At 37.8% G+C, this 17,431-nt stretch overlaps 1 long non-coding RNA gene across 1 annotated transcript; it reads left to right on the top strand.

Annotated features, from left to right (window-relative positions):
* Window positions 1-965: 965 nt before the first annotated feature.
* LOC113595324 (uncharacterized) lies at window positions 966-11,289 on the top strand. Its single transcript, XR_003415812.2, has 2 exons — window positions 966-4,662; window positions 9,174-11,289. It is a non-coding gene; the product is annotated as an uncharacterized LOC113595324 (long non-coding RNA).
* Window positions 11,290-17,431: the final 6,142 nt, after the last annotated feature.

The raw sequence follows: 17,431 nt of genomic DNA, 5'->3' as shown, positions 1-17,431 counted from the left end.
CACTGACTTCTGAACATGTTAATACCCTGCAGACATCAATTCACCATTCACATTCTCAAAGTCCGGGTTCGGTTAGTGTGATGGCTGATGTCTGTTGTGACTTCAGGTTGCCAAGAGATGATTGGCTTCAGTGTCACCATGCAAAAATTTGTCCTGGTATTTCTTGGGAGAATCATATGTTTTTCTGAATCCCAAATACTGAGAAAGATCAGTTTAGAAATCCGGAAAATGGGGAAAAGTATTGTAATTCCACAGGACTTAAAGTTGAACAATCAACATAAAAATGTTACTGGAGCAGCTTCAAGTCAAAAGCAGGGGTAGGAACTGGGGTGCCCGGGTGGCTCAGTTGGTTAAGCGTCCGACTTCGGCTCAGGTCATGATCTCACGGTCGGTGAGTTCGAGCCCCGCATCGGGCCCTGTGCTGACAGCTCAGAGCCCGGAGCCTGTTTCGGATTCTGTGTCTCCCTCTCTCTCTGACCCTCCCCCGTTCATGCTCTGGCTCTCTCTGTCTCAAAAATAAATAAACGTTAAAAAAAAATTAAAAAAAAAAGCAAGGGTAGGAAGTGCTGAGATGTGAAGTCCAAGAAAAATGTTTCCCGGAATGATGGCTAGAGCAAGGACAGAAGTGGTCACAATCCTAATGAGTCAGGCTTCCCTAGTTACAGACTGGCTGCCAGGTTATGAACGTGTTTGTGATACTGTCTTACCTACTGGTTCATCAATCTCACAAATATGAAATAAATATTTAGAAGTTTTTTTTAAAATTTTTTTTAATGTTTATTTATTTTTGAGACAGAGGGAGACAGAGCATGAACAGGGGAGGGGCAGAGAGAGAGGGAGACACAGAATCTGAAACAGGCTCCAGGCTCTGAGCTGTCAGCACAGAGCCCGACGTGGGGCTCGAACTCACGGACCGCGAGATCATGACCTGAGCCGAAGTTGGACGCTTAACCGATCGAGCCACCCAGGCGCCCCATAGAAGTTTATACATATAGTATACGTTAAATCCTGTGAATGATGCCCCAAGAATAAACAAGTTTTGGGAGTAAAATGAGTTCCTAAATTGGTAATTTCAACATTTGATTCTGTGCAGTGCCTTTAACCTTGCTAGGAGATTAGAACTTTACTGTGTTCAAGTACCACTCAATAATATTCACTGGCATTTTCAGTGTTTGAATATACTCTATCAGTTACAGTTCTTTGTAAATAATACTAAACTTCATAATTTTTAGGTATTAAACAATTTTTGATATTCATAATAGCAAGTAAAAAGTATGCAAAATGTTGAAAGTATCTTAAGAAACATAAAGAAAATCACTTAGCTCATCATCTGTTTTAGATCAGAATAAAACACTCATTTATTATTATATCCTTTTTTAACAGAACAGTTCTGAAACTTTTAGTGTAACCCTATCCATGAATGATTCATGTTTATTATTATGGGCACTCATTACTATCACATAAAGAAAATCTTATGAAAAATATAGTAATAACTTATGATTTTGAGAATTCTCAAGAATTTGCAGGGGTTCCGAAGTTTCATTCCCAAATCCCAAAGATTCGTGTTTATCAAGAATTTGGAAATACTATTCTATTCTCACACTTAGTTGAAGTGAGAGAGATGCCTTTACACTCAGCAGATGGATTGAGCAGCTGGACCTCCAGGGGGCAGTTTGGGAATCCCAATGGTAACAACTCTTTTCAATACGAAGTAATGTTTTTAACTCTAGTGATACGAATATGGGGAGTTGAAGTACTATTATGCTCTGTGAGGATCAGATAAAATTTAAATGATGGATCTAAAGTTAAATTGCCAAGGTATTTGTCAGGATTCTCACACATAGGAACGTAGATTATAACCCCAGGCAATAACTTTGAATATTTGACTATTACTCAAAGTGGGTTGATTTCTAAGGCTGATGTGAGTTGCTATGAAATATACCAGTTGACTTAAAAGAGGTTCCAGTTATACCAAGTGCTTCTCTTAGGACAACAGGGACTCTATGCTATCGATGTCCTGAGGAACCATTTCTGTTCAGACTCTGTTCTGGATCCGGCTCAACTGATGTGACATTGTGTGACTGGCTGGGTACGGGACAGCTTTCGTGCCTGCATTTAATAGCTCATGAATTATTTTAAGACTGAAAGCCCTCAGAAATAAGAAGCAGCTTTCAGTGGCATGGACATCCTTCAGTCTCCACCTATGTTGTATATTAATTATGTGATCAGCAATGCATCAGGCTTGAGTGGAAGTCTATGAAAAGACCAAGAGAAGGATGACCTGGAAAGTCAGGTGCTTATCATTATGTGAAATAAGATAAAGATGAGAGTGAGGCCTTCCCACGTTGAGGCCGGTGGGGTGGAATGGAAATGAGGGGATCCGAGCTCTAACCTTGGTTCTATGTGCCATTGGATAAGTCATTTGTTCTCTCTGGCTAAGAAGGTCTTTTTCGTAAAATAAGAAAGCAAGCTGGATGATCTTTGTGATTAACCGTATCAGCAAACGAGTTTCATTTTCACTGTCAGTGCCTTGGTTGAGGTCCTTATTAACCCCAGTCTGACTATTCCAAATATCGCCTGGGTTCCAGTTTCACATTTGTCCACCCTGTTTTCCACATTCTTGTTAGAGATCTACCAAAAACACAGGTCTGATCATTTCAGCGCTCTCTTTACAACTCCACGGTGGTTTCCGATTTCCTATAAAACGAAGCAAATTTATTTTTTGTGGCATTTAAAGCTCTTTATGATTTGGTTCCATTTATATCTTCAGCCTCATTGCTCTTTATCCCTCAGAATATATCCATGGTTACACCTTACCCATCTACTAAAAAGATGAAAATTTGTGAAACTGAAAGATTTTGCTCTGGTCCTACTCTTTATTTTGACCTGTATATATTTATGCTAGCTATTACACCTGAACGAAAGGCCTTTCCTCACAATCTGCACCTAGTGCTCTTCCTTTCATTCTGCAAAATTCAAATGAAGTATTTTCTGATTCCCCTTCACGAGAAGAGTTGACTGTCTCTGACTTCATGAAACCATGGTATCTAGCCCATACTTCTATGTGATCGTAATTATACTGCATTAAAACTTTTTATTCATCATTTTTTCTTACAATCATCAAATCTTATTTTTCCGTATTTATTTTCTTGTCTATCTCGTGGTTGCTACCTAATAGATTCTCAGTACATGTTGGCTTACTGGAACTAGCATTAATGGGTATCAGCTCCTTAAGGGTAGGGGCCATAATTATCTTCTTCACCATTATATACTCAGCATTAAACATAATGTCTGAAACAAAATAGATGTTTATTGAATATCTGTTAGGTGAAATATTCACAGGTTAATAAATGTATTAATGGTTTTTTGTTTGAAGATATCAACCCAAGTTCACCTCAGCTATAGTTAGAGTCACTGTTGTCCTATGGAAGTTTTTATTTGGTAGATAATGTTAATGTGATGGGAATGGTCATTGATTTTGGAATATACTATTAAGTGAAGTTAAACGAGGAGAAAATTAAAAACAAATTCTTCTTTTAAGCTATGCATATTTGGAAAGTAGACTTCGAAACTGTTCCTTTTATACCTCTCATTATGTACTACACTCGTGGCCAGAAAGATTCTAATCCTTTTTCCGCAGGTATATCCTTCATCCCCTGTTCCTTGTGCCACCAGTGATTACCTGTGTAGTCTTGATCAGTTTCCTCGTTTTAAAGATAGACATACTAATTCTTATTGCATTTATAGGGATGATGGAAGGCCAACTTGTAGGAAGGTGGTTTGCTATCTGTAAAGCTCCATACAAAGGAAAGAAATTATTCTTTCCATATATGTCCCTAATTCTAAAGTTACTCTTCGTGTCTAAATCAAGTCCTCTTTCTTAATCTTTAATGCTATTCTCAGAAGGTCTGGTCCTGTGGAAATGAAGATTAACCATTCATTTCCCTTTTTTTTTTCCTTTCTTTTCTTTATTTTTAATGTAACTGATTGCCAAGTTGGTTAACATACAGTGTATACAGTGTGCTCTTGGTTTTGGGGGTAGATTCCCGTGATTCACCGCGTATATACAACACTCAGTGCTCATTCCAGCAAGTGCCCTCCAATGCCCATCACTTCTATTTGGTGAGGAGGTATATATATTCTATTTAATATAACGCAAGTTATTCAACACCTTCAATTTCCTTTTCCACATGTATTAGTCAGCTTTGACTGCCATAACAAAACACCATAAGTTTCATGGATTAAACAACAGAAATTTATTTCTCATAGGTCTAAAGGCTGAGTAACTCAAGATTAAGACGCTGGCTGAGTCAGTTTCTGCTAAGAGCTCTCCTCCTGGCTTGCAGACAGCCACCTCCTTGCTGTGCCCTCACATGGCATGGATACAGTTTTCTGGTGTCTAAGAGTATGAATTGTATTGGGTCAAGGCCCAACCTTTATGACCTCATTTAACTTTAATTACGTCTATAAAGGTGCTATCTCAAATACTGTCACATGGGGGTTAGGGCTCCAGCATCTAAATTGGGGAGAGTCATGGTTCAGTCCTTAGCACCATACTGAATAACAGCTATGGAATTTTTTCCATTTTGTGTCACCAGATTTTTAATTAATGCCTATGCTTCATCCTGGTTATATGTACTTTAGTGAACTGGCAGAATATGTGTATATATGTATATATGTATGTGTATATATGTATGTATAAATATATATATTTATAGGTTAAGGTATATATATATGTATGTATAGAGGTGTGTGTGTGTGTGTGTGTGTGTGTGTGTCTGTGTAATGTTTGTTCTATTTTTGTATTAAAATATTTAATTTTATATTTTGAACATATGAACCCCAATATTCCTATCTCAAAGTCTCTATTGGCTATGATTAAAGTTTAATTAGGGTTTTTTTTACAAGTAAGAAAAAAAAATCTCCTCTACGTTTTTGTTAATGTTATGAATTAGCAGGAGATATTCAGAAATAGAGTTGCCTACATGTTGTTTGAAAATTGTTTACAGCAAATAATGAACAAAGCAAATCAGATTGCCAAAGGCCTGGCTGTTGAAAAAGTGTAGCACATTATTAATTAAAATACAAGTCAGCTTTTCCAGCACTTGTAGCCTGTGGGTATCGAATGTACTCCACTTGATTGAATCAGGTAGTGGCAGCACAGGCATTTTTTATTTTGTGCTGGAAGGGATAACAAAAATGTAAAGCTGTTTTCTGCTACTTCATTTGAAAAAATATTATTTTGGAATGAAGGCCCACCAGCTGCAGCAGACAGGCAGAAATAATATAAAATCTACACTATACCCTTGCACTGTGCTTTTTAAACAAGGGGTCTACAACCTCAGACACTCTCCTGGCATTGTATTATAGGCAGACCTTTGTCTATGGCCAAGGAAACAGTTTCCATGGAGATGCGAGGCATTTGACAATGGTCACTGTTTTGGTGAAGAAAATTAATCCAAGCAGGAGACCAGTTTAGAGTTATAAGATTTTTTTTTCTAAGCAGAAGGAGGGGAAGAAAGAATTGAGAAGTAGCATAGAAGAAAAGCATATCTGCCTTTCGGGTATTCTTTTTAACATGCTGAAGTCAGTGAAATTTGGAGAAACCACAAAGTGTGTTTCCAGTTTCAATGCTGATGGGAATTCTCAGGTGAAAGAAAAAAATAGTAAAGAGAATATGATCTTTTATAATACACTTAAATATTTAGTTCACCCCTAGGATAAGTCAGGAAAAGAAATAATGCTGAGAGTTTTTTTTTTTTTAATTCAAACACTACCAACCATTAAACTAGAAACTGATACTTTTTAACTCTGCCTGTTCCAAACTCTTCAAGAACAGAGATCTCTTCTTATTCATCTCTGTGTTTCTTTTAGTCCAACATCTGGGAAAATAATTAGAATAGTAGGTTTTTCATAAATGTTTGTTGAATGTCGTGGATACATCAAATCGTGAGGATCCATAAAACAAGAAATACAATAATTTAAAAGGATTGTGAATGCTACCTACAGAATCAACTCTACCCATGTCAGAGCCCCTCTGGATTCCGTTCAGACAACTCTGAAAGTGTTTCAACGCTTTTCAGGCCACCAGCGTTGAAAAGAACATTTAGAGATTTTAAGATGGTTTACAAAAATGCCTGGTGAAGAAACAGGGTTGGTATGGTAATAATGGGCAGAAGTGAAACGGAGTGAGTCACATGCCTTTTGGACTTGTGGGATCTTGGTGTCTTTTTGGGTGGAATTAGTCACCCCTGGCCATTGGATTGAACTTCTTCCTCCTTTATTGCGCTCATAGGTTCGAAATCTTTATAGTGGGCACCAATGGATCATATTAATCTCTATCTCTTGTGACAGATTTCCTGGGTTTAAATTAGTGCATTCCTACGGTTCTCAAATTAAAGCCTTCAATGAAGCAAATTAAATATCTACCAAATTCACTCAGTTCCATTCCATGCTTTAGTCCAGGTCTGCCATTCTCTAATTCATAATAATTGTCTGAGATGTCGTCTTTACCCTGAGAGGTTTCAGTGGACTTTGTTTATCATTTAGAAAGCTCTCCCTATTTAAGGAAGCTCTTCACTGACCTAGGTTCATGATGCCTTGACATGTTCCCTGGACCTCAGGGAGGAGTGAGCTATGTGCCATTCAGACAGAGGGGGAAGGAGCTGGCTTCTGTCTCAATTCCAGAAGCAGCATACTCTGTCTAGCCTGCCAGAAGGATGTTCTATAATGACAAACCACATTTTCTCTCCCCTCCTTCCCTTTTTCTCCTTGGTGTAAAGTATATGCTAAATCTGTTTGTTTCTCCCCCTGTGGTGTGTCCTCTTCTCTCATCCTTTCTAGTGCCCAGTATGAGCTCATTATATCTTTTTCAGTCATTTTTGAGCCCATGCCTTGTCAACACTCCCTTTAGAACTTCCTTCCCTCCTTATTCCCTTTTTCTGTCTGCTGTAGGTACAAAGTGGTTTACTTCCTTCCAAATCCCTACGCTGCCAACAGAATTTGCCTTAGGAATTAAGGGCACATTTACAAGATTACAAATTGGTCACTGATATATGGGCGGTCCATGTCCCCCCCTCCATTCTCACAGGCTTTTAAGCTGTTTGCATGGCCATGAGACAACAGACAGTTTTCAAAGCTATCTTGGCCTTTCTTGTTTTTTACTTCCTCTCTCTTGTGGGCATGTAAATCTTCGTTGCTATAGAGCAACTGATTGTGACCTTATGTGTTAGCAGTTCTGTTCCCTGAAAACTAAAAATAGGCCTTAATCTTCTCAACATGTGAGTATCCAAAAGGGGCTCTTTGATTAATAGCTGCCTATATGTAGTGGCATCCGTGTCCTCCTTCAAGCACACTGGGGGGTGGGGGGGTGGGGAGGGGGTGCTGGCGAAGGAAAAGAGCTGCAATGTTACCATTTGTTATGGATGGCTTGTTGTCTTGTCTCCAGAGTCCAGCTCTTTCCTGACTTCTGTGCGCCATTGAGAAGGTCACTTTCGTAGGCAAACACTGTGAAAACTACACTACCAAACATAGGCTGTGTGTCTTCCTTTGATTTTGAAATTCAATTCAATTTTTTCATTTTATATGTCAGTTCTCAAAAGTTACATGAAGCTACATTTTGCTGCATAACAGAATTTTAGAGAACCTAGTTCTCAGTGGTGCTCCAGTAATTAAATAAACAAATTCCCCTCCCCTTCCCCCTACCAAAAGACCTAGGCATCGAAGTCCAAATTATAATCTTTTTTTTCTTGTTTTTTTTTTAAATCACTGGTTGCCTTTGCAGGGGTGAATGAGATTCCAATTGCTAGTGGCTCTGATAGGCTCAACACCTGCGTGTGTTTGAAATCCACATTCAAGTACATATTGGGTCAAACCCTAACCAGATGTAGGTACACAGCCAAGTTATTGGATTTCTTGATGATGAATAGAAAGCAGACAATGCACCTGTCTGGTTGTGGAAAGGATTTGCATAAAAATGAAGGAAGAGTACACATGCTTATGTAAAGTGGTGATTACCAGGATCACCTATATATGTATGTAAAAAAAAAAAAAAAAACAAACAACAACAACCCACACAATACAGTTTTTCTAAATGAAACCATGTGAGGTGTTATAAACACACACGCACATTTGCCAACAATTAGGAAACGTGTTGCTAGTCTGGGGCTATGTTAGAACGATTTGATTTCCTGGCATATTTATCCTCTGAAGAAGTGAAACACTATACTATGCCAGTTACTTAGATGTTAGATACAAAATGCTGCTTACCATCTGATCTTTTGTGCTTGAGGTGGATGGAGGAAATAAAGATTAGGAACAAACTCTTCACAGAGATGTGAGGTACCCAAAGAGCAAGGCTCTTTTTATTGAACACGAAATCTCCATGGCAGGTAATATAGCTGGGATTAACTTTTATTTTGAGAATTCAGATTCCCAGCTCAAATCAACTGACTTGACGGCTTGATGAGATTTCCACTGAAAATAAGTATTTATTGTATAAAGACAAAAGAAAGGAAATGTACTCTGGTTTTGTTCTGTTTTGTTTTTTAAAGCTGAACATTCCTTCATTTTTTTCTTGCAGTCACACTCGCGTGATCTTATCTATCTGCAACAGCCCCTTTCTTAGCCTATAGGCCACCAACCTTCAAATTTCACTCTTCACTGAAAACTTTCCTCCTTGTTTAAACTCATCAGTGTTCTAAAACATCTTTGTAGTGATACTGTGATTCTGGCTGAAAGAATTAAAACCATAGACCTTATGTTTTGAACCTCGTTTTTAATGTGAAAATATATCTAAAAATTAAACCAAGTGTGGGAGATAACAAAAATTTTAAATTATCATTATACTCACGCACCATTGACATCACCAAAAGAAAAAATATATATAATATATATAATATAAATATATAATATATATATAATATAAATATATATACACAGAGAGAGAGAGAGTTGATGTAAGATACATGACTTACAGTTTAGACTGTAAATAGTAGCTCCATCACAGTGATTCCAAATACTACCTAAGAACCCATCTATTCAGAAGGCATGAATTCCATTATCTCTCTTCTCTGGAATGGACCACCCCTCACCCGATGTACTCAGAAACTTCTCAGAGCACTTTCTTGTCACTCAGGCACTCAGGACCGGTCACATTTGTTCTTATTTTACAGGTATAGATGTCATCCTTGCAGTAGGAAACATTCTGCCCTGGCCATCAGAAAGTGTTTTCCTGGAATGTGCTGTTCCTCTTTTGCTGCCAACTCTAATGTTGAAGGTCAGAGGGTAACAGATGAAATCTAGAGAATGCAATCAACCAATTCCCAACTTCTAAGTGGTGCCGAAGTGTTTTTATTTCCTCCTGTGACTGAATAGTGTCTCTTTGTTCCTCTTCACTGCTTGATTCCCCACCTGATTGTAGAACCACTTGGAATTGAACTTACTTGCTTCAGGGGGACTTCAGTGTTGCCGTTACCCCCATCAAAACCAGAAACTTTGGGAAAGCAGGTCAAAGGTAGACAGTTTGAAAAGTACCTCCACTGTCTCTGTTCCACACGGAGAGCACATTACCACCTTTCCTCCCTGGCTGTGTTATCTCATTGCCACTCCAGATCCATTATCTGCTCTTCTCTTCCCTGCCATGTTCTATGTCCTAAGATTCTAATATCTCTGCATCTCATACACAAGCTGCTTTGTTTTTCAGCTTCCGGTTGAGTTTGACCAGTAGGAGGCATTGGTGGGAGAATGACAGTGTGGGAAAAAGGAAAGATCAGCGTATTTTTTCCTCCTCATACTTGATCTGGGAGGTAGTTTTAATATTGGCTGCATTCTTCTACATGAGATAATGGTTCCTTCTGGTGGCTCCTGTCCCATAATTATAGCTTTCAATGGTTTGAGAGAATATTGTATCCTGCTTTGGACCATTCAGAACTAAAGGTGAAAATGGCTTAGCACTATTGCTAGTTTCTAGGTGCTTCCCTGTCGCTTTTTAGTTCCCCTAACCCTGCCCATATCTCTGTAAATGGTTCCTTTACTAAACGCTTTTTAATTGCCTCCTTTGAATATGACATTTGTTTCCTTCAAGGGTCATGACTGATCAATGTAGAAACACTTATACAGAGAATCTATCTCCTGTTATAGCAACAATTCCCATGAAAGGGCCAGTCCACTAGTATCTTTTTGTTTTCATGGGAGTTTATCTCAGGACTTGATTGGTTTTCCCTAAAATTTGATTGAGGATTTTCTGGGCCACCCTGGAAGTTTTAAATAATTTTGAATCTCATTCAAATGATTTGGGAGAAGGAATTTGCCTCTATGCTTTACCTTTCAGCTGACCCCTATGCTTCTCACACACATTAGCCTACCCCTTCCAATAATTTTTAGGCTGTGTCAATTATTTAACAGATTAAAGATAAATAGATATCAGGGAAATGCAAATCAAAATCACAGTGAAATACCATTTCACACCTATAAGATAACTGTAATCAATAAGACAGATAATAAAAAAAATATTGGCGAGGCAGTGGAGAAATTGGAATCTTATGCACCATGGTGCGAATGTAAAGTAGTATAGTCACTTTGGAAAACAGGCTGCAGTTTCTCCAAAAGTTAAATATAGTTTTACCATATGACCCAGCAATTCCATGTCTATGTGTATATTCAAGAGAAATGAAAACCTATGCCCCCAAACTTGTACACAACTGTTCATATCAACATTATTTATAGTAGCCAAAAAAGTGGAAACAACCCAAATTTCCATCAACTGGTGAATGGATATATGGTACAGAATAGTATTTGTTATAAAAAGAAACAGATTATTGTTACATGCCACAGCAAGAATGACCCTTGAAAACGTTATGTTAGGTGAAAGAGGACAGTCACCAAGGCCACATTTGTATGATTCCATTTACATGAAATATGAAGAACAGGCAAATCTATAGAAACAGAAAGTAGATTAGTGGTTGTCTTGGGCTGGAAGGGAAGGGTTGGAGGTAAATGGGGAGTCATTGCTAGTGGAAACCATGTTGCTTTTTGCCATGATGAAAACATTTTTTTTTAATTTTTTTTTTAACGTTTATTTATTTTTGAGACAGAGAGAGACAGAGCATGAACGGGGGAGGGGCAGAGAGAGAGGGAGACACAGAACCGGAAGCAGGCTCCAGGCTCCGAGCCATCAGCCCAGAGCCCAACGCGGGGCTCAAACTCACAGACCGCGAGATCGTGACCTGAGCTGAAGTCGGACGCTTAACCGACTGAGCCACCCAGGCGCCCCATGAAAACATTTTTAAATTAGCCATGGTGATGATTGCACAGCCCTGCAAATCTACCAAAAAAAAATTGAACCACACATTTTAAAAGAGTGGAATGTGATCTAGATCCCAATTAGATGGAATGTGACCTAGATCTCAATTATAAAAACAGGCAAATGGATGAATCGAAAACAAAAAATGGGCCTCGCCTGGTAATTACCTTCCTACGTATACGATTGGTGAAGAGGAAGATTTATGAAAATGAAAAGGATTTATAAAAGTAAAAAAATATATATATGGATTTCCAAAAGAGTTATAAAAAGCTAACTTGATAAAATATATACCATCATGTAAATATAATCTATCCAAATCTTTCACTTCTTACATTGAAAAGCCTTAAACCCTTTGGATTATTTCACATTTTCTACCAAACGAAAGGGCGAAAACCAGGAAAAAATTTGAACCAAGAATGCTAAACAACTTCTGCAGAATTTCATTCTTACTCAAAATAAAACTAGTGTTTACAACACAAGAGTTTTCCAGATGGCCATGCAAATTAAAGCTCAGGAATACACTATACACCATATTATTGTTGTTTAGTATTTATTGAGCACTCACAGCATGCAAGGCGCTGAAAAAATAAACTACATCCCCAGCTATGCAAATTATAACCTAAAAAGCATATAAAATCATATTACCTACTGTCTTCAATGGATTAATAATGCATGAAATATTCCAAAGGTCAGGGCTCAATCATATTAATATTGGTGCCAGGAATATATCTTGTTCAAATTAACCTGTTTTCTTTATTCCCTCTCTTTTCCTGGATATTTTTCTTGAGATATTTCTAATATTTTTATACCATAATACAATCCCTGATATTAAAAAATTTCATCAATAAATATTTTTGCAACATACGGCATAATATATGACAAAGATTTTCTTAGAATTCCATTTTTACTAACATTACCTTTTGCAGTGATGCTTCTAAATCTACGTCATTGACCTGGACCCTTCCTGGCAAAAGGGCTAGTTAACCAAGATAACAGTTAAAGATCTTAAGTGTAGTATTGCTAATTGAGAGAGCAGCAATTTAAAACATCTTAATACCAAGAGTCTCTTGGCTGTGTGTAGAGGCTGAAAATTATTTACTAAATTGACATACATCCCATTTTCATTTCTTAGCCCCAGGCTGACTTCGATACTGACAGGAAACTTGTAAAAGACCTGTTAGGAAGGATGAATCTTCATAGGTTTCTATAACATTTTTCATTATAACAAGGGAAGACAATTACATGCTTTTACACTCATAACACACCTAAGCTGCCATGTACTGGAATTGTCTCCACTGGTGCATATCTCTTGGAATCTGCAGTTTCCTCATGGGATAATGCTTTATTTAAATGAAGTAAATTTTAGTCTGGCTGGTTATGCATTGGGGATAAACAGAGAAAAGAAAGTTCCAAAATTAATTAAAAGATTAGCAAAGAAGTTAAGCCTGGATGCTATAGCTTACCTCTATCTATGAGGTTATGCCTCCCTATATTTTCACATTACCTTTTCAACCCCAACATCTATAAAATGCCTTGGAAAGGATAAATCCACTTATCTTCTTTAAATGTTTTAGCTTACCATGAAGTGACTTTTTTTTTAAGAATTGTTTTGATGTTTATTTATTCTTGAGAGAGACAGACAAGAGTGAAAGTGGGGTAGGATCAGAGAGAGAGGTAAACACAGAATCTGAAATAGGCTTCAGGCTCCGAGCTGTCAGCACAGAGCCCGACGCGGGGCTCAACCGACGTGGGGCTCGACCCCACAAACTGTGAGATCATGACCTGAGCTGAGGTCAGAAGCTCAACCGACTGAGCCACCCAGGTGCCCCACCATAAAATGACTTCTATAGTACTAATAATTTTAATCTAGGCCATTTTTAGTGGATTTTCATTGAAATTTTTCTTGTAGCGGGATGCAGGTACTCCGTATTATTATGATTTTTCATCATAACATTATTATGATTGTTAGAGTTGAAAATATGCATTCTTCTGATTTCACAATCTTTTAATTTACTCATTAGAGAGAGTTATGGTCTAAGATAGCTACTGTTTTGGTGACATGCTGACAAGTGGTGACAGTAATAGACAATTTACAGCAAAATTTGCATATCATTGGCTTCTGGGCATATATTTATCCTATATTCTACACACGCCTGTCATATATATTTGTATGTGAACACTATGTGGCAAGGGCTTTAGATTTTATATTTTCCGATCTGAAACAAGATCAACAAAATCTTGCTGAAACATCACTGAATTGAATTGGCAACTCCCTTGTACAAAGAGCAAGATAAAAAAGCTGTTCAACTTTTATGCTGTTCCTCCTTAAGCTCCCTGGTTCTCCGGTAGTACTTGGTTACCTAGGCTGGCAAATTGCATCGCTACAGTGACTTCCTCTTATTAACTTAGCATATTAATAATGAGAGACTACCTGATAACATAAAAGGCACAAGGAGACACTTTAGGGATAAATTCATATTGAAAATAAATATAATTTGGGTAATGTTTGCATTTTGGTTTCCTCAGCTGCCGTGTTTGTACCATTCCAGGGAAATATTGCTTTTGGAGAGGGCAAGAGAATACAGGAAGGGTTCAGAATCCTTTTGGGAAATTTGGAGTGCCCAGAATCCAATTTGGGAAATTTTCCTTGCTCCATGCATCCTTCTGACTCTCCTTCCTTGTCACTCATTTGTTCCTTGATCACCTTTGTGAGGAGAGGACTATACCGATGTGATTGAAACTGTCCTCTGATATTGAGTGGGTACATGGCGTTTAGAAAATAATAATAATAACAACAATAACAACACACGAAGAAGAAAGGAAAGGAAAGAAAAAGGAGGAGGAGAAGATGCCACTGCCATCTGGTCCTTTTATGAAGATTTGTGAAGCAGAAGAAAATCTTAGGACATAGTATTTCTTGTTAAAATATGATATCATTGGATGAAGGACAAAGATTTATTGTGTGTCTGCTGCACTTATAGCTAGAGCTTACTTTCCATTTTTCCTTTCAAGATTCTCTTTCACCCATGCCAACCTCTCCATTCTACCAGCACTGCCCTTTTCCAGGGCTTTTCTGACTTACATCTGAGTTACTCTCTCCCTTGAATAGTATCTGCCTTCTCAGGGGTCTCATCAAATTTTATTTGCTAATTAAGGCACAGCTGAAGTACCATCTTCTCCATGAATTTTTCCTTGTTTTACTCGTCTTCACTGATCTCTCTGGTTCCTGAAATCCTACAGCTTAAAGTATAAAATGCTTACGGATTTTTGACATAAATGTAACGATTAATTTCATGTTGTTTCAGTCCACAGTAGCTTCTTGAGTATTCATCTTGGTTTCCTAAACTACCGGAAGTTTTCTGAGAGCTGGTATCCTATCTTATACTTATTTATATATCTCTCAATTCAGAGTACATAGTAGACTATAAATAAATGTTGATTAATTGATTGATTAATGAACTTGTTCTTGGTTTCCTTCATTATGGAGGTCTTAATCAACAAAGTAATCAATGTATGGGATCTTATTAGTTTATTCTATACCTATCACCTATCCTGTTAATGCAGAAAGTAAACAAATTACAAGGTCATTGTTAATGTCCTCAATTCACTTTACACACAGAGAGACAAGAAAGGCAAGAATAATACAAAACAGTATAGCCAAGGGTCAGAGTGTGCATTAGGAAATACGTATGTCACTTCACTTCCAAGTGTAACTATTTATGAAGAAGACATGATGAAAATAAAGATTTTATTCTTTCCACACCAGTGAGGTGAGGGCAGAGGTAAAGGTGAGAAAAGAGTAGGAATCTCTATAGACAATAATATCATTGTCCTCAAATCTTGGTTCTATGAAGAAACTGATTTTGAGGGAGAGTCATTAACAAAGAAAATAAAAGGTTATTTCTAGGGAGCCTAGTAGAACAGGTGGAAAGATTATGATAACCATGTAATCGGCCTTCTAGCATAGCACAAATAGAAACTTTCTGTTACAGCTCAAGAATATAAATAAAAGGAAATAGTGACGTTATTATATGAATAAATAAGTTAGTTAATCAATCACTGACAAAGCATACTCTGTAATCAAAAGATTTTTTATGTTAAGATTAATTTCATGTAATACAAGTCTAAATATTACATAAACCCTTTTGACATTGAGTTATACTTCATAAGACAAAAAGGGCGTGTTTAGCCACTGAAGAATGGCAGACAGTCAGGAACAATTTTGGATTTCAGAATCTGGGTGGCCATTAACTAAAATCTTGGGATGCTTTGAAAGTCAAAGTATAAATCGACACTGTCTAATATGGTAGCCACTAGTCACATGTGGTTACTTGGTCCTGGTAGAGACAGAATTAAACAAAAGGAGCAAATTCCCTGGAACGGGAACTGTTAGCCTGTTGTAAACATGAAACAGATCCCAGGTGGTATATGTTACTGGGGGAAGTATTGAATATTAGACAATCAGGTCTCCTCTTTGACATATAAATGCATAACATGAGTACATACGGAATGTGTATGTGTTGTTGCCAGGCTTTCACATTTAACTGGAGGGCCATCGATCCTGAACACCATATCAACACAAAGATCCACCAAAACAAAGCACGCATTTAGAGTGAGTTCACCACGCTCACCTTTTGGCAGGTATGCTCAAGCCAGTCTCTCGCGCTAAACAACAAAATGGTTTTCTCCTTCTGGCCAAGTGAGGGTGATAATTGATAAGAGGGCCAGGGCCACTTTTCACTCAAAATGGTGTAATATGCCTACATTAAGCCAGGATAGAGGAACCCCCCAAAATAGCGCTTTGATTTTACCCTGATTTTAGGAGTTGATTTCCCATCAAAGAGTTGACTTGGACTTCTTCCCATTACCCATGAGTTAACATGGAAAGACAGCTGCGATCCTTTTTAGATGGGAACATGCTCACAAGGCACTTGCTGAGAATTTGTCACCAAAAGCGTTATTCTGATGATTTCTCAGTCCATCTGCTAATTTCTATTCTGCATAGATTTTCCAGAACTGGAAATCTAGGAAAAGGATAAGTTTCCCAGAGATTCAAAGTGTTTCAACAGAGGAACTTAGTCTTACACTTCAGTGAGAGTAGATTTGCTCTCTGGGAGAATCTTGGTAAATACCCACAGTCATATTTTATTACCAGATGTGTAGTTTTAATTTCCTTCATGAAGACAAGGCCATAAACTTCCTCAAAGACAATGTGCCTTTACATGAACTAATGGTTTTCAAAAGCTTAAGAAATCCTAGATATGGAAAATATGAGAGAACGAGTCTTTATTTGCTCTCTATTCCCCACCTACGTGCAGAATGGTGAACAAATAAGTATTATTAATAATTCTAGGCTGGTCATGTGAAACTATAAAATCTGCACTTTATGGTGAACAAGAGAAGGCATTTTATAGAGAAGAGGACACAATCCACCATTCTTAGAGGGATTTACAAATAAACTGTTTTCAAGATGGGGAGGGAGCCCAACAACTACTGTTCCTCTCCTCTCCACCTGGGACCTCAGGATGGTCCCCAAACTAAATTTCTTCATGACTTTTTTCTTTCCAATTCAGATTCATCTTAACAATTACCAGGATGTTGAGCTGAATGCGCTTACCTTCTCTCTTATTTTCTAAGCTTTTTATAAAGCTGGACACCACTACAACTAGAAAAGATCTTAACATCCCTTTAATTTTAACCCTCTCTTTTCTGAGTGAGCAAACCCTAAGGAAAAATGAAGACATGACATTGATTAGCTGGAGAAAGAGTGAAGCCTGGAATCCAACTCTATAAATTCTCAGTCAGCGTTCTTGGATTTCTCCAAACCACCTTCCTCGAGTCCACAATATCTGGCGATCCAGTCTAAGGTTCTCATACTAAGCAACAAGGAATCTGCTCTTGGATACTTTTATAGGGCCTTACACAGCCCAACATACAGAACATGATTCATCCATAAAATATTCAACTTTTCTTGATAACTAAGGGCTTACTTTAATGTAGACTTTTATAATTCTATTTTTTTAAAAGATTTATTTATTTTTGAGAGTGAGAGAGACAGAGCATGAGCGGGAGAGGGAGACACAGAATCCGAAGCAGACTCCAGGCTCCGAGCTGTCAGCCCAGAGCCTG

This window comes from Acinonyx jubatus, chromosome C1 (assembly GCF_027475565.1).
Source record: "Acinonyx jubatus isolate Ajub_Pintada_27869175 chromosome C1, VMU_Ajub_asm_v1.0, whole genome shotgun sequence".
Lineage (NCBI taxonomy): Eukaryota > Metazoa > Chordata > Mammalia > Carnivora > Felidae > Acinonyx > Acinonyx jubatus.
Note: the sequence above shows the minus strand (reverse complement) of the source record. Positions and strands in the feature narration are given on the sequence as shown.